The 18,663-nt window shown below is 41.7% G+C and overlaps 1 pseudogene; it reads left to right on the plus strand.

Moving 5' to 3' along the window:
• The first annotated feature begins 15,423 nt into the window (after positions 1-15,423).
• On the plus strand, positions 15,424-16,642 carry Gapdh-ps108 (Glyceraldehyde-3-phosphate dehydrogenase, pseudogene 108; annotated as a pseudogene).
• Positions 16,643-18,663: the final 2,021 nt, after the last annotated feature.

Consider the following 18,663-nt stretch of genomic DNA (forward strand, 5'->3'; position numbering starts at 1 on the left):
ACCCCACGAGCGAACCTGAGCCTCGGGACCACAGGTAAGACCAAATTTTCTGCTGCAAGAAAGCTGCCTGGTGAGCTTGGGACACGGAAGCAGAATTTCTCTAGGAGGCACGGTCTGTGTTTACCGGAAGTCCCACACCCGCGGATCCCGGCCCGCAGCAGCTCTCTGCTCCCAGACCTGGTGAGAGAGAGACCCAACTGCCTGGTCAGGTGGGCACTCCTGAGGCTGCAGAGCGGAAGAGACCACCAACACTGCTCACCCCTGCCCACATCCCTGGCCCAAGAGGAAACTGTATAAGGCCTCTGGGCTCCCGTGGGGGAGGGCCCAGGAGCGGCAGGACTTCTGCGCCTGAGACACCGCCGGAACCTGAAAGAAACAGACCGGATAAACAGTTCTCTGCACCCAAATCCCGTGGGAGGGAGAGCTAAACCTTCAGAGAGGCAGACAAGCCTGGGAAACCAGAAGAGACTGCTCCCTGCACACACATCTCGGACGCCAGAGGAAAAAGCCAAAGACCATCTGGAACCCTGGTGCACTGAAGCTCCCGGAAGGGGCGGCACAGGTCTTCCTGGTTGCTGCCGCTGCAGAGAGCCCCTGGGCAGCACCCCACGAGCGAACCTGAGCCTCGGGACCACAGGTAAGACCAAATTTTCTGCTGCAAGAAAGCTGCCTGGTGAACTCAAGACACAGGCCCACAAGAACAGCTGAAGACCTGTAGAGAGGAAAAACTACACGCCGGAAAGCAGAACACACTGTCCCCATAACTGACTGAAAGAGAGGAAAACAGGTCTACAGCACTCCTGACACACAGGCTTATAGGTCAGTCTAGCCACTGTCAGAAATAGCAGAACAAAGTAACACTAGAGATAATCTGATGGCGAGAGGCAAGCGCAGGAACCCAAGCAACAGAAACCAAGACTGCATGCCATCATCGGAGCCCAATTCTCCCGCCAAAACAAACATGGAATATCCAAACACACCAGAAAAGCAAGATCTAGTTTCAAAATCATATTTGATCATGATGCTGGAGGACTTCAAGAAAGACATGAACACACTTAGGGAAACACAGGAAATCATTAATAAACAAGTAGAGGCCTACAGAGAGGAATGGCAAAAATCCCTGAAAGAATTCCAGGAAAACACAATCAAACAGATGAAGGAATTAAAAATGGAAATAGAAGCAATCAAGAAAGAACACATGGAAACAACCCTGGATATAGAAAACCAAAAGAAGAGACAAGGAGCTGTAGATACAAGCTTCACCAACAGAATACAAGAGATGGAAGAGAGAATCTCAGGAGCAGAAGATTCCATAGAAATCATTGACGCAACTGTCAAAGATAATGTAAAGAGGAAAAAGCTACTGGTCCAAAACATACAGGAAATCCAGGACTCAATGAGAAGATCAAACCTAAGGATAATAGGTATAGAAGAGAGTGAAGACTCCCAGCTCAAAGGACCAGTAAATATCTTCAACAAAATCATAGAAGAAAACTTCCCTAACCTAAAAAAAGAGATACCCATAGGCATACAAGAAGCCTACAGAACTCCAAATAGATTGGACCAGAAAAGAAACACCTCCCGTCACATAATTGTCAAAACACCAAACGCACAAAATAAAGAAAGAATATTAAAAGCAGTAAGGGAAAAAGGTCAAGTAACATATAAAGGGAGACCTATCAGAATCACACCAGACTTCTCGCCAGAAACTATGAAGGCCAGAAGATCCTGGACTGATGTCATACAGACCCTAAGAGAACACAAATGCCAGCCCAGGTTACTGTATCCAGCAAAACTCTCAATTAACATTGATGGAGAAACCAAGATATTCCATGACAAAACCAAATTTACACAATATCTTTCTACAAATCCAGCACTACAAAGGATAATAAATGGTAAAGCCCAACATAAGGAGGCAAGCTATACCCTAGAAGAAGCAAGAAACTAATCGTCTTGGCAACAAAACAAAGAGAATGAAAGCACACAAACATAACCTCACATCCAAATATGAATATAAAGGGAAACAATAATCACTATTCCTTAATATCTCTCAATATCAATGGCCTCAACTCCCCAATAAAAAGACATAGATTAACAAACTGGATACGCAACGAGGACCCTGCATTCTGCTGCCTACAGGAAACACACCTCAGAGACAAAGACAGACACTACCTCAGTGTGAAAGGCTGGAAAACAACTTTCCAAGCAAATGGTCAGAAGAAGCAAGCTGGAGTAGCCATTCTAATATCAAATAAAATCAATTTCCAACTGAAAGTCATCAAAAAAGATAAGGAAGGACACTTCATATTCATCAAAGGAAAAATCCACCAAGATGAACTCTCAATCCTAAATATCTATGCCCCAAATACAAGGGCACCTACATACGTAAAAGAAACCTTACTAAAGCTCAAAACACACATTGCACCTCACACAATAATAGTGGGAGATTTCAACACCCCACTCTCATCAATGGACAGATCATGGAAACAGAAATTAAACAGTGATGTCGACAGACTAAGAGAAGTCATGAGCCAAATGGACTTAACGGATATTTATAGAACATTCTATCCTAAAGCAAAAGGATATACCTTCTTCTCAGCTCCTCATGGTACTTTCTCCAAAATTGACCATATAATTGGTCAAAAAACGGGCCTCAACAGGTACAGAAAGATAGAAATAATCCCATGCGTGCTATCGGACCACCACGGCCTAAAACTGGTCTTCAATAACAATAAGGGAAGAATGCCCACATATACATGGAAATTGAACAATGCTCTACTCAATGATAACCTGGTCAAGGAAGAAATAAAGAAAGAAATTAAAAACTTCTTAGAATTTAATGAAAATGAAGATACAACATACTCAAACTTATGGGACACAATGAAAGCTGTGCTAAGAGGAAAACTCATGGCGCTGAGTGCCTGCAGAAAGAAACAGGAAAGAGCATATGTCAGCAGCTTGACAGCACACCTAAAAGCTCTAGAACAAAAAGAAGCAAATACACCCAGGAGGAGTAGAAGGCAGGAAATAATCAAACTCAGAGCTGAAATCAACCAAGTAGAAACAAAAAGGACCATAGAAAGAATCAACAGAACCAAAAGTTGGTTCTTTGAGAAAATCAACAAGATAGATAAACCCTTAGCCAGACTAACGAGAGGACACAGAGAGTGCGTCCAAATTAACAAAATCAGAAATGAAAAGGGAGACATAACTACAGATTCAGAGGAAATTCAAAAAATCATCAGATCTTACTATAAAAACCTATATTCAACAAAATTTGAAAATCTTCAGGAAATGGACTATTTCCTAGACAGATACCAGGTATCAAAGTTAAATCAGGAACAGATAAACCAGTTAAACAACCCCATAACTCCTAAGGAAATAGAAGCAGTCATTAAAGATCTCCCAACCAAAAAGAGCCCAGGTCCAGATGGGTTTAGTGCAGAATTCTATCAAACCTTCATAGAAGACCTCATACCAATATTATCCAAACTATTCCACAAAATTGAAACAGATGGAGCCCTACCGAATTCCTTCTACGAATCTACAATTACTCTTATACCTAAACCACACAAAGACACAACAAAGAAAGAGAACTTCAGACCAATTTCCCTTATGAATATCGACGCAAAAATACTCAATAAAATTCTGGCAAACCGAATTCAAGAGCACATCAAAACAATCATCCACCATGATCAAGTAGGCTTCATCCCAGGCATGCAGGGATGGTTTAATATACGGAAAACCATCAACGTGATCCATTATATAAACAAACTGAAAGAACAGAACCACATGATCATTTCATTAGATGCTGAGAAAGCATTTGACAAAATTCAACACCCCTTCATGATAAAAGTCCTGGAAAGAATAGGAATTCAAGGCCCATACCTAAACATAGTAAAAGCCATATACAGCAAACCAGTTGCTAACATTAAACTAAATGGAGAGAAACTTGAAGCAATCCCACTAAAATCAGGGACTAGACAAGGCTGCCCACTCTCTCCCTACTTATTCAATATAGTTCTTGAAGTTCTAGCCAGAGCAATCAGACAACAAAAGGAGATCAAAGGGATACAGATCGGAAAAGAAGAGGTCAAAATATCACTATTTGCAGATGATATGATAGTATATTTAAGTGATCCCAAAAGTTCCACCAGAGAACTACTAAAGCTGATAAACAACTTCAGCAAAGTGGCTGGGTATAAAATTAACTCAAATAAATCAGTTGCCTTCCTCTATACAAAAGAGAAACAAGCCGAGAAAGAAATTAGGGAAACGACACCCTTCATAATAGACCCAAATAATATAAAGTACCTCGGTGTGACTTTAACCAAGCAAGTAAAAGATCTGTACAATAAGAACTTCAAGTCACTGAAGAAAGAAATTGAAGAAGACCTCAGAAGATGGAAAGATCTCCCATGCTCATGGATTGGCAGGATTAATATAGTAAAAATGGCCATTTTACCAAAAGCAATCTACAGATTCAATGCAATCCCCATCAAAATACCAATCCAATTCTTCAAAGAGTTAGACAGAACAATTTGCAAATTCATCTGGAATAACAAAAAACCCAGGATAGCTAAAGCTATCCTCAACAATAAAAGGACTTCAGGGGGAATCACTATCCCTGAACTCAAGCAGTATTACAGAGCAATAGTGATAAAAACTGCATGGTATTGGTACAGAGACAGACAGATAGACCAATGGAATAGAATTGAAGACCCAGAAATGAACCCACACACCTATGGTCACTTGATTTTTGACAAAGGAGCCAAAACCATCCAATGGAAAAAAGATAGCATTTTCAGCAAATGGTGCTGGTTCAACTGGAGGTCAACATGTAGAAGAATGCAGATCGATCCATGCTTATCACCCTGTACAAAGCTTAAGTCGAAGTGGATCAAGGACCTCCACATCAAACCAGACACACTCAAACTAATAGAAGAAAAACTAGGGAAGCATCTGGAACACATGGGCACTGGAAAAAATTTCCTGAACAAAACACCAATGGCTTATGCTCTAAGATCAAGAATTGACAAATGGGATCTCATAAAACTGCAAAGCTTCTGTAAGGCAAAGGACACTGTGGCTAGGACAAAACGGCAACCAACAGATTGGGAAAAGATCTTTATCAACCCTACAACAGATAGAGGCCTTATATCCAAAATATACAAAGAACTCAAGAAGTTAGACCGCAGGGAAACAAATAACCCTATTAAAAAATGGGGTTCAGAGCTAAACAAAGAATTCACAGCTGAGGAATGCCGAATGGCTGAGAAACACCTAAAGAAATGTTCAACATCTTTAGTCATAAGGGAAATGCAAATCAAAACAACCCTGAGATTTCACCTCACACCAGTGCGATTGGCTAAGATCAAAAACTCAGGTGACAGCAGATGCTGGCGAGGTTGTGGAGAAAGAGGAACACTCCTCCATTGTTGGTGGGATTGCAGACTGGTAAAACCATTCTGGAAATCAGTCTGGAGGTTCCTCAGAAAATTGGACATTGAACTGCCTGAGGATCCAGCTATACCTCTCTTGGGCATATACCCAAAAGATGCCCCAACATATAAAAGAGACACGTGCTCCACTATGTTCATCGCAGCCTTATTTATAATAGCCAGAAAATGGAAAGAACCCAGATGCCCTTCAACAGAGGAATGGATACAGAAAATGTGGTACATCTACACAATGGAATACTACTCAGCTATCAAAAACAACGAGTTTATGAAATTCGTAGGCAAATGGTTGGAACTGGAAAATATCATCCTGAGTGAACTAACCCAATCACAGAAAGACATACATGGTATGCACTCATTGATAAGTGGCTATTAGCCCAAATGCTTGAATTACCCTAGATCCCTAGAACAAATGAAACTCAAGACGGATGATCAAAATGTGAATGCTTCACTCCTTCTTTAAATGAGGAAAAAGAATACCCTTGGCAGGGAAGGGAGAGGCAAAGATTAAAACAGAGACTGAAGGAACACCCATTCAGAGCCTGTCCCACATTTGGCCCATACATATACAGCCACCCAATTGGACTAGATGGATGAAGCAAAGAAGTGCAGACCGACAGGAGCCGGATGTAGATCGCTCCTGAGAGACACAGCCAGAATACAGCAAATACAGAGGCGAATGCCAGCAGCAAACCACTGAACTGAGAATAGGTCCCCTATTGAAGGAATCAGAGAAAGAACTGGAAGAGCTTGAAGGGGCTCGAGACCCCAAAAGTACAACAATGCCAAGCAACCAGAGCTTCCAGGGACTAAGCCACTACCTAAAGACTATACATGGACTGACCCTGGACTCTGACCCCATAGGTAGCAATGAATATCCTAGTAAGAGCACCAGTGGAAGGGGAAGCCCTGGGTCCTGCTAAGACTGAACCCCCAGTGAACTAGTCTATGGGGGGAGGGCGGCAATGGTGGGAGGGTTGGGAGGGGAACACCCATAAGGAAGGGGAGGGGGGAGGGGGATGTTTGCCCGGAAACCGGGAAAGGGAATAACACTCGAAATGTATATAAGAAATACTCAAGTTAATAAAAAAAAAATATGTAATGAAAATGTGCTAAAAAAAAAAAAAAAAAAAAAAAAAAAAAAAAAAAAAGAAGTGGCTAATCTTTGCAGCCACATAGTGGCTTGATGATATTCATTCCAAAGAGTTTTTATGAGACTGACAATACTGTATTGTACTCTAATGCAGGTGTAGTTCTGTAGGTTGATGTCGTTATGCAGGTGAAGGCAGACACAAGATAAAACAAGGCCCGTCATTGGATGAGAAAGAACGGAGGCAGGAACAAAGTTTTAGAGAAGGAGAGGGAGAAGGAGAAAGGAGGAGAGGCAACATGGAGGCAGACTTAAGCGATCCATCGCCATGCATCTCTACACAGATACAGGTCATTATGAATGTTTCTTAAGGGATGGATTTCTATAGGTCAATTTATCTTATCTAGGTGGGCGGTTTATATCTTAACCAATTGGTTTTGTGAGTTTATTGTGTGGATGTGTTGTGGATTGAGAGTTTAACATATAAATCTGAGTGATAAATTACAGTTTATTGAGTCCTGATTTCACCAGGTAGTTGGAAGTTTATACCTTAACTACCAGGAGGCAGTTGTTGGGAGTGTGGGCAGAGTCCCTGTCAGAGAGCCGCAATAGGCCTGCCCATGCTGGACTTCTAGAGCTCTGATTTTAGGTTGTTCCATATGGCCCACCGGTGCCGGACCTAACTCTAGGGACCATCGTGGCAAGGTGCCACACTAACAGCTCGTAGACCATCTTGATTTGAGAGTACTTGAGGTCAGTGTGGAGCCGCTGAGACAAAAGTACCCCTACCTTGTGGCCAAAAGGTGCCGATGCTAGCCCAGGATAAAAGGCTCTGCAGTTTTTAATATTTACCGCAACATAGCTCCAGCTATAGGGGAGGAATGTTTACTGGACTTCTCTTTTGCTGTGAAAAACTGTAACACTGGGTCAATTCCCTAAAGAAACTGTTTCCAGACATTGGAAAGCAGGTAGTACAGAGCCCAGAATCTTGGGATAGAGAAAAAGGCCGTAGTAGCCATACATAAAAGGCAAGTGTAAATGCATTATAGACTCGAATGTAAGCCCTGAAGTATTAAGAACCTCCAGAGGAAATCTTAGAGTAAAAACTTCTTGGTTGGGGATTTAGCTCAGTGGTAGATCGCTTGCCTAGCAAGTGCAAGGCCCTGGGTTTGGTCCCCAGCTCCAAAAAAAAAAAAAACTTCTCAGACATTAGCCTGGGCATTTGCTGTTTGTTTTGTCTTGTTTTGTTTTTGTTTTGTTTTAAATGATCACAGCTGATATCACACACGTCAGAGACAAACCATCAAAGCCTGACTACTTAAATCCAATAGGTTTGGGATTGGTTGAACAGCTAACCTCCCTCTTCTGATGAGTTTGTGGTTTCTGTACAGGTTTATTTCGATTTTAGGCTGAGAGTGAAGCCTACATGTTCTTTGTAGACCAGGAATTAGTTCTCCGATTCTCTTATTAAAGTAAGTATCCTCTGTAGCTGCCCAGAGCTGATAAGTAACATGGTTGAAAAAGACAACCTTTCTTTCACTTAAAATTGGATTTAGGTGGTAACTATGAGCGTTCCTTGACATTTAAATGGACTCAACCATTCCCAGCTTCCTTATGACTCATTTCTAAATGAAGTAACAATTGAACTTTATACTTGTCATTAGTGGAGACTTCAGCTGGAGATAAATGGGCCTTGAAGAGAGACATGCCTCTGGAAATGTCACAGGAGATCGATCCATCCTTCCTACCTTGTATCTCATTTTCCAGAGATAATCCAAGACAGCCCTTTCTCTCTACCTCTGTTTTGCTCTCATGGAGGTGGATGTGCAACAGGAAGTGATGGTGTTAACTCATTTTTTCTTCTTTACTTTGCTCTTTTTTTGGTTTTGTTCTTATTTGAGATATGACCTCACTATGCAGCTCTGGCTGTTTTTAAAGTCAGGCAGATGAGGGTGAACTTGAACTCAGAGAGATCCCCCTGCCTCTGCCTCCCAAGCACTGGGACTAAAGATGTGCATTGCCATACCTAGTGCTCTCTTTGTTTTCCTACTTAATACAGAGGTGGAGCAGTTATCAAGCACTCACAATCCCCTTAACCTCTTTCCTGCTCTTGCTCTTTTACGAGTCCAGAAGAAAGGGCAGTGACTTTGCATGGAGCAGTGTAGGTAGGCTTTTGTCACTGTGTCAAGGTTACTTTTGTATTATTCAAATGCTGATTTCTCTGCCCTCATATTTTGTTCCAATCTAGACACAGCATTGTAACACGCATATCAAGAATCTCCCATCTCAAGTTTGTGCAAACAATTCTCATTATTTACTCTTTGCCTTGTCAATAAATGCTGATACTCCAATGGCTGGGCAGAAGAAAGAATAGAGCAGAACTTCTGCCATATGGGGGAAGGAGAAAGAGGAGGGGTGATTCAGATTAGCCATAAGGAGGAGAAGGAGGAAGAAGAAGATGAAAAAGGAAGGAGTTCATAGAGTTCAGTTGGATCAGAAGGTCTAATTAATTGCAAGTATTATTGGGATATTGCCGGGGAGGTACCCAGGTTAGTTTAGGGGATTAAGATAGATCATTTAACTGCCCAGACACTGAGGTGAAGCTTAGAAATAAATCTTGGTCTCTCTGTGTTGTTATTGGGAACTATCTAGAAATATAAAATGATTAACTGGTGTATTAATTTACTAAATACATTTACGTTAAAAATAACATGTACAGAACAACACCTTAGTTTGTACTTCCTCTCTTTTTATTCATGCCAGGAAAGGATGAAATCATTTTCCTTAGAAAAACAAAAGTGGGATATTTCCCCCATATAGAATGAAGGAAGCTTGGAAGATGTAGAACCCAGAAAATTCAGACTGTTTCGTGTAGCCACTGGGTTCTGTGCCAGGAAAGCTGTGTGTCGGGGGTGGTAGGGGTTAGACTGGACACCGCATCCACCCATTTCTAAATGGTGCTTGGTTTTGACTATTTACTCTGTCATGGTTTTTGAAAACAGTTTATTGACAAAAAGGCTATTGCTGTCTTATTCTTGTGTTTTATTGTGTGTACATACTCATGCATGTGTAGGTGTGTGTGGTGGTATACGTGCATGTGTGTGGTGGTATACGTGCATGTATGTGGAGTTGTATGTCCACAGTTGTATGTCCAGCATCTTCTGCAAATATGGTCTACCTTTTACTGAACCTGGAGCCCACTGGCTGTCTAGACTGGCTAGTCACCAAGGCATCCTCCTGTCTTTGTCGCTCCAACTTTGGCATCACTGGCATACTCTACCACGTTGGCATTTGGGGGGGCGGCTGTAGAAATCTAAACCCAGGTTGTCTTGCTTGCACAGCAATATTTTACTGACTGAGCCATTTTCCAAGCCCCACGCTACTGTTTGTAAAGGCATGCAGACCATCTATCTACATTAATCACTCTGTTTTACAGATGGTGAAGTAAAGAGTCAGGAAGAGAAGTGAACCTGAACGTGGACCTTTAAACCTCCTTTTTGATACTCTTTTTTAACTCAAGGTCTTTCTACTACTCACACTGCAAATGTTGCATGATTCTATTAGTTTCAAAGGACTATGGATGGGGACATGGTGATGATAGAAACTGGCCTTGTTTTAATCTCCTGAGGGAGATCTCATTACTCTTTGTAACAGACTCATCATGAGCTAGAAGCGTGATTATCTGCTGACATGGTGATCATTTCATATATGGGTAACAAGGGTGGAGAAAGCAGATTTCCTCACTATTGAGAACAGGGTCCTATGGACTCCCCCAAGTTTCAGGCAACATATTCCTTAAGACAATAGTAAGTCTATAGCCTTAAAAGTGTAAATGGAAAAGGAGGTAGAAAGATTGTAAGATCCAGAGGGGAAGGAGGACACCAAGGAGACAAAGCCTTCACACAGCAAGACCAGGGCACATATGAACTCAGAGAGACCGCAGCAGCATGAACAGGGTTGATGGCTCCCAGTGCTGACAGTGGAGATAAACACAATCCCACACCCTGAACCCAGAGGCTATCTGTAATTGACAAGCACTTGCTAATGAAAAATTCCTTTTCTCCAATAAAGCCTCACTGGGTATACAAACCAGTCTTAAGTTCAGGTTTCATGCCCAACAGTACACGATTAATACAAAATGAACTCAATCATATTTTTTAAAGCTTTTAATTAATTAATTAATTAATTAATTAATGTCTCAAGATGTTTTATTAGCCATTTCCCTCCCCCCTTTTTCTTACCCTACAGGTCTTCTGTTTACATATTATAGTTTCTGATTTTGTATTTTTATGGGATTTCTGTGTCTGCTAAGATATGTGCCTCTGCATCTGTGTTTCTTGTGCTTTTTCTTTGGCTCTGTTTTCTTCTATTCAGATTTTTAAAATTTTATTATTTTTATTGTTTTTGTTTTAAAGATGATGGTTTTCTAATGAGAGAGAATGAGAAAAGATCTGGAGTTCGGTTGGTGGAGAGGTGGAAAGGATATAGAGAAATTGGAGGAGGGGAGCCATAATCTGAATATATTCTATGAAAAAACCCTATTTCAATACAAAACAAAAGCATGAGTGGCGAGCATGTCTGTGGGTTTAGTGCATGAAGATTTTCTTTTCTTTCCAATGCCGTCTGCGCTGGACTGGCATCGCACTGGTAACTGCACTAACTTCCATGACACTTCACATTTGCAGGCTAACAGGTTTTTCTTTCTTCTTTCTGTTGATGCAACAGAGTGGAAAACTCTTGAAACCCAGGAAGAGATTCTGAGAACCAATATTTTCCAAACCTCAAAAGAGAAACCAAATATAAGAATTTGCATAGAAGGTGTAGACAGTATATGAGAATTTAGGTCTAATTTGGAAGATCCAGCATTTGAGACAGTTGATCACATACACACACACACACACACACACACACACACACACCACACACATGCACACACATGCACACACATGCACACACACATACACACACATGCACATACATGCACACACACATACACACATGCACACACACATACACACACACATGCACACACATGCACACGCATGCACATACACACATACATACACATGCGCACACACATGCACACACACATACACACATGCACACACACACACATGCACACACACCACACACACACATGCACACACACATACACACATGCACACACATGCACACACACATGCACACACATGCACACACACATACACACACATACACACACACACACACACACACACACACACACATACACACACATACCAGATTGCTATGTTCTCCATTGATTCCTTTGGAGAAAAGATATAAGCTACAAAAATTCCATGATATCTGTACAAATGGTCTAGAAATGGTCGAGTATAAAATGAAATGGATGAGGAGATCTTTGATGTTAGACCGAATGAAGGTAAGTACATGTTTGAACTATAAGTGTGAGACATTATCTCTAGGTGAGAAAGTGATACTAGAATTCTGAGGTAATTGTGTAGGAGAGTTCCAAAACAGAGGTAAAGCAGGACCAGAGAGGGAGCCAGAGTAAACAAGTTGTTTGCCACCTCAAAGGTTTAAAATGAACTGGAGTTTCTACAGGACCATTTCAAATCAATCAGGCTCTGGGTGAGTTTTATTGTAAGGAAGAATACAGGATTGGTTGCAGTGTTAGGAGTTACTTGGAGACACTGAGGCTGCAGGAAAGGAGGAAGCAGAGACAAGGACTTATACTGTAACCTGGGCTTCTTTGATAATGAGACACACAGTACAACGGTAACAAATGGGCTATTTGGCAGCAGTGACAGTGTTGGTCTCAGTTGCTTAGGAGAAAAACTCATAGTTCTCGTGGTGAAATGGAAAGCAGGAAAAGGCCAAGTTCTATCCTTGATGACATAGCAATGCTCATTTTTTTCCTTAAATACTAGAACGGAACCTGGTGAATGGAAATAGAAATCACTACATCTATTCATGAAGACACCCGAGAGTTTTGTAAAACAACCCATTTGTTCTAAATCTGTCTCTTTGAGTTTTCCTTCCTTATTCTTAGTAACAATGTTTTCTTAAGGCCCTGGATGCTGAGGCTAGTTAAGTAGTACAAAGAATATATAGCTAGGCTGAGTTCAAAGGAAGGGGGAAAGGCAATGTCAGAGGAAACAGAAAAATAATACCTAGATCTTAGTCTCCAAGGAGGGTAATATGAGAATTCCTTCCATAGGGAGATGTAAACAAATGTCCACCCCTCCTCATAAGGCCCCCACAGTGAACCAAAGTATGATTTCCCCAGAACCTGTCTTGGAGGACCAATGAGTTTATTGGACTTGCTTACAGACCATGAATGACAGGTTCTTACAGAAGCATGGGTGGCCCTACAGTAGCTGCACCAAAGGAAAGTCTCATGCCAGCATGGATCGTGTGTGTGTCTGGGTCTGTGCATATGCTACAGTCAGCAGAGAAACGACCCCTGTGAGGCAAGGAGGAAATCTGGTTTAACATGTCTCAGTTAGCCAGTGTTGGCTCAAACATCTAGAGTCTGACTCCGAGGGGTTAATTTTTGACATGTTTAAGCACAGCACACCTTTGGAAAGAAATTTCCTCATGACACGAATCACGACAAAGCTTGAGGCATGACTACATTGAAAGTCCTTTTGCAAAGTACATGTTTTTTGCAAAGTACTTGTGACCTCTTCCATAAAGGATGAATTCTATTGACTGAGAATCAGTGCTCAGGAGTATGGAGTCCTACAAAAGCTCTGACTCTACAGATAGCAATAATATATATTTATATACATTATGTAAATATATTATAAATAATATAAATATTTTAAATGTATTATATAATAGTATAAATATATAAATATGTTATATAATAGTATAACTATTTAAATATATTATATATAAATATATTAAAATAACAAAAGATAATATCAGGCTGTTATCAACACCCACTCCCAGGCTTCTGAGTGGAAAACAGGTAATACATTACTTCCATTGAAAAGAAAAACCTGCATGCTTAAAACTTCTGATTTCCCTAGCACTTACCAGTGAGTGCAAAAACCTTGTGCCCTCTATATCTTCCCATTCCTAAGGTTTTAAAGAAAAAAATGGTGACTATAATAGAGTCTGAGGCTGAATGCATTGTCTTTATGGCTAGTCCAATTAGTATAGGCAAGCACAAGAAAATTACAAAAATAGTGAGCAGAGGATCAAAGTAAGGGAAAAACCATTCTAACCAAGATGGCGATTCAAAGATCCCTTGAGAGATTTTATCTATGTCTTTATGCAAATCATTAATGCAATCATAAATAGTATGGGAAAATCTGACACATTAAAGCAATACATGCAAAGAAACTTGATAATCAAGATTATGTTTAAGCGGCAAATAAGATACAGTGGCTCTATTTTGAAAACCTGTGGTCCTCAATTCCCCCATCCCTTGCTTAATTTATGCGGTACATTTACTGTAATATTAGTAGTTTCACTAATCATACAGATCATCTTTGAGACCTCTCTTTGTATGCCTGTAACCATTTCTGGGATAGGAAATTTAAAAAAAAAAATGTGTTACAGCTCCAACCATTACAAGATCCAATAGATACAAAGAATCATCACTAGTTTCATGGGAAGCTCTCTTAATTCTATTATCAATTGCTGTCTGTAGCATTTGCCCAGACCCCCCACAATGATGGCTTCCCTGTAGATACATAAGTGGAATCTCCCTGCTTCCCAGGCAACCTTCCAATTTCTATATATTCTCGCATGTCTTAAGCTCTCAAGACCATGTGCAGTTAGGGCAGAGACACACATAAGAGGTACAAGAAGGAGTAGCTGGAGTCTCTTTTATAAGGAAATGCCCAGAGTCAGCTAGCCCTATCTTGCAAGTGGCAGTATTCTGATAAAGATGGATGCTGCTTTGGCTGGAGGACAGCATTCATTCCACAGCAGATGGGAAGGATTCAAATCAAGTAAGGAGAAGGGTAAAATGAAGGTCTTGTCAGGAAGAGAAATGGCACACACCAGAAGCAGACACAACAGTAAGGACACCATTTCTCCCAGTTTTAGCAGGAAAGAACCTACAGATCTCAATACATTAACTTACTCATTTAAGGATACACTGCTTCTGGTTGGGGATTTAGCTCAGTGGTAGAGTGCTTGCCTAGCAAGTGCAAGGCCCTGGGTTCGGTTCCCAGCTCCGAAAAAAAAAAAGGATATACTGCTTCTAGGCTAAAATGAAGTTTCTTGATCCTAGAGCCCACATCCCTTTCCCAGATGCCTCTCCTCCCCCGTCGCACAAGCTCACAAGGATGGCAGACAAATATGATGTAATAAAAACCCATAAATCAAGAGACATTTTATTATTTTTCATTTCCATCTAGTTAAACTTTCAGAGTTGGGTTCAAAAAGAAGCAAAGTGGCTTTCTAGAGAAATACTTATTTCCTGAACTGGTGTAGCTCAATTAACTTACATGGGAGGTTAAGTTAACCTCAATTAACCCTCTAAAGAAAGAGGTAGAGATACAATGTAGCCCATCATCTGGTGAACAGCTGAGGGAGAAGAGATATTGAGGAGGAGGAAGGGGAGAGATTGAGACCTAGACAGCTGCTTAGTTACAAAAGGTTGTGAATTAAGTTTATAATCTTCTGCTAGACAGTCCAATTTCTGCCTTTGATCTTTAGGCGTTGTGTGCTCTGAGTGTTTCAAATCAAGGCAAATGGCCAACCTAGGATAGATTACTGCTGGCCCCAGTTAAGCAGTATCTGAGTTACTCCTAGCTGCCTCTGGAAGTAGGAATGAAATGAACCAAGCAAATAGGAAATAAAAAGGCAAGGGAAAAATTAATCTCTTCATTAAGAGTAATGTTTCTAGCTCTCTGCTCCTCCCTGTTCCAGAGACAGCTGCATCTTCTCCTGCAGTGCCAGCCTCGTACCATGGACAAGATGGTGAAGGTCATTGTGAACGGATTTGGCCGTATTGGGCACCTGGTTACCTGGGCTGCCTTCTGCTCTGCATCTGGCAAAGTGGACATTGTTGCCATCAACGACCCCTTCACTGACCTCAACTACATGGTCTACATGCTCCAATATGACTCTACCCATGGCAAATTCAATGGCACAGTCAAGGATGAGAATAGGAAGCTTGCCATCAATGGGAAGCCTATCACCATCTTCCAGGAGCGAGATCCTGCTAACATCAAATGGGGTGAAACTAGTGCCGAGTATGTCCTGAGTCTACTGGCGTCTTCACCACCATGAAGAAAGCTGGGGCTCACTTGAAGGGTGGGGCCAAAGGGGTCATCATCTCCGCCCCTTCTGCCGATGCCCTCATGTTTGTCATGGGTGCGAACCACAAGAAATATGACAACTCGATCAAGATTGTCAGCCATGCATCCTGCACAACCTGCTTAACCCCCCTGGCCAAGGTCATCCATGACAACTTTGGCGTCATAGAAGGGCTCATGACCACAGTCCATGCCATCACTGCCACTCAGAAGACTGTGGACGGCCCCTCTGGAAAGCTATGGTGTGATGGCCATGAGGCAGCCCAGAACATCATCTCTGCATCCACTGGTGCTGCCAAGGCTATGGGCAAGCTGAACGGGAAGCTCACTGGCATGACCTTCTGTGTTCCTACCCCCAGTGTATACTTTGTTGATCTGATACGCTGCCTGGAGAAACCTGCCAAGTATGATGACATCAAGAAGGTGATAAAGCAGGCATCAAAAGGTCCACTAAAGGGCATCCTGGCCTACACTGAAGATCAGGCTGTCTCCTCTGACTTCAACAGCAACTCCCACTCTTCCACCTTTGATGCTGGGGTTGGCATTGCTCTCAATGACAACTTCATAAAGCTCATTTCCTGGTATGAGAATGACCCCATGGCCTACATGGTCTCCAAGGATTAAGAAACCCTGGACCATCCACCCTAGACCAGCAAGGATACTGAGAGCAAGAGAGAGTCCCTCAGTTGCTGAGGAGTCCCCATCCCAACTCAGCCCCCAACACTGAGCACCTCCCTCACAATTCCATTCCAGACCCCCACAATAACAGGAGAGGCTTAGGGAGCCTTCCCTACTCTCTTGAATACCATCACCAAAGTTCTGCTGTACTCCTCCCCCAAAAAAGAGTAATTTTCCCAATATCTTTCTGGCTCCGGCATCTATTCCCAATGTCTGTAGTGTCCTGGGCTAGCCTCACAAATAAATATATAGTTGACTGCATAAGCTGCTTAGTTATCCTTGAGTGTAGGGTTTGATTAACCCAGTCTTCCATATTCAAAAATGAAAATTGATCAGATTAGTTAACTGGTCAATTGAGCAATAGATAGACATTTAGAAAAGTACCATGTAGTAGACAAGGGTAAAATATCTGAACAATGTCTCTTAATACCTGGGGAAATGTGCACAGCACTCTAGTGAATATTAATGAAAGAGTAACTCGCTCTTCTCATACCTTTGAGCTGATCAGATCAAGTTAGATCTAGTTTCCCCCAAACTCTACTAGTTCCTATCAGAAACATCTCATTGTATCAGTAGCATCTGCTTGTGCAGATTAGGTCATCCTTGGTAGATGAATGGTTGGGACCAGTGACACTATTTTATTCTTCTTGGTATTTCTAGGTATTTGTGCACAGTAGATGCCCATGAAAGACACAGAGTATGTGGGTGGGCAGGTGAGCAGCTGGAAGGAGAGAAGTCATCAGTGGCTCTGGCTAAGCAACTCAAACTGGGCGGCAGAATGTCTATTAGCCTGAAGATGAAAAAGGACACACACTATGCTATGATGATCTAGCTTCCGGGAGACATCTCAGCAAAACTGGCTGACAATGTGCTTTGAAAATTAAAGGACTACCTGGGTGGAAGAACATTTAGGTTTCAGGGAAGGTAGCTTATACATGAGGGCATCACCTGCTTCTACTTTTGATCATGATGCTAGACAACTGCTTGAGATATGGTGAACCTTTGTCCCAGCAAAGGCTAATGAGAATAGAGATCAGGGAATCTGGCAGTCTTTCCTTTGACAAGTTCATTATTCAAGCTGGAGGGAGTTTTAGATGCTCTCCTTACTTTGTGTTTTCTGCAAGACTCCACATCTTCCCTCCCCTTCCTTACCTTCTCCTCATCTCTTCTCCTTCCCCTTCCCCTTCTCTCCTCCTGACTCTCACACTTCCTTTGTGTCTCCCTTCCTGTATTTGCTCAGGCAGCTGTTACCCTCATGTTTAGTGTTCTAGGGGAGCAATGTGACATGATAGAATGTTGTGAACAGTTTGTGTCTTTTGTACTAAAATCCTCAGCTTTACGCTCAGAGGGGGTTGGGTTTACTGCCCAAAATAGCTGACCAACAAAATTGGAAGATACATTGCCCCTGCACTCAAAAAGTTCCTCCAGGATGGGAGAATGTAGAGAAAACAAAGATACGATGGCCATAGGTCAGTGGGTATGAGGGAGACAACCCCTCCGCTCCCCCACACTAGGGAAAACGGTGACATGGGAAGAGACAGAAACATGATTGAAGCTTCTCCCTAGCAAAGAAGCAAGAATTCCAACAAATCTAGTAACATTATAAAGGTTCCTGACAGGCACAATATTTCTTTCACATATAAGTATTTTATGCTAAAATACAAATGGCCCAGCTTATGGCCACCCTGTGTATGACCCTGGTTAGGGCCTTATTCCTTCTCGAGACACTTCCTGGGGACCTCAAACAAGAATGTTAACTGTGTTTACAGTGAAGGTAACCTACTTTCCCACATTTTTATTGACAGTAACCTGTCGAGGCCCCTGAGGAACCACTCTGTGATCTCATTTATGTTGCCCATCAACCCTTTGAAGATAATAACTTCAAATTATACAAAAATTCTGCATGTAACCATAGTAACAATAATGAAGTAGACTCTTAGAGAAACCATGGCCATGATTTACCTTTCTTTCTTGGTGTCCTTTCACTCTTAACAAATATCTTTAATAAAATCCAAACTCCAGGTTGCAGAAATGGCCCAGTGGATAAAAATTTTGTCTCACAAATACAAGGACCAGACTTTTAGTCCTTAAAACCCTTGTAAAGCTGCTGTGTAGACATGTTTGTTATCCCAGCACTCCTAAATCCAGATAGAAGGCAGAGATAGGAGAATCCCCA

This window comes from Rattus norvegicus, chromosome 13 (genome assembly GCF_036323735.1).
Source record: "Rattus norvegicus strain BN/NHsdMcwi chromosome 13, GRCr8, whole genome shotgun sequence".
NCBI lineage: Eukaryota > Metazoa > Chordata > Mammalia > Rodentia > Muridae > Rattus > Rattus norvegicus.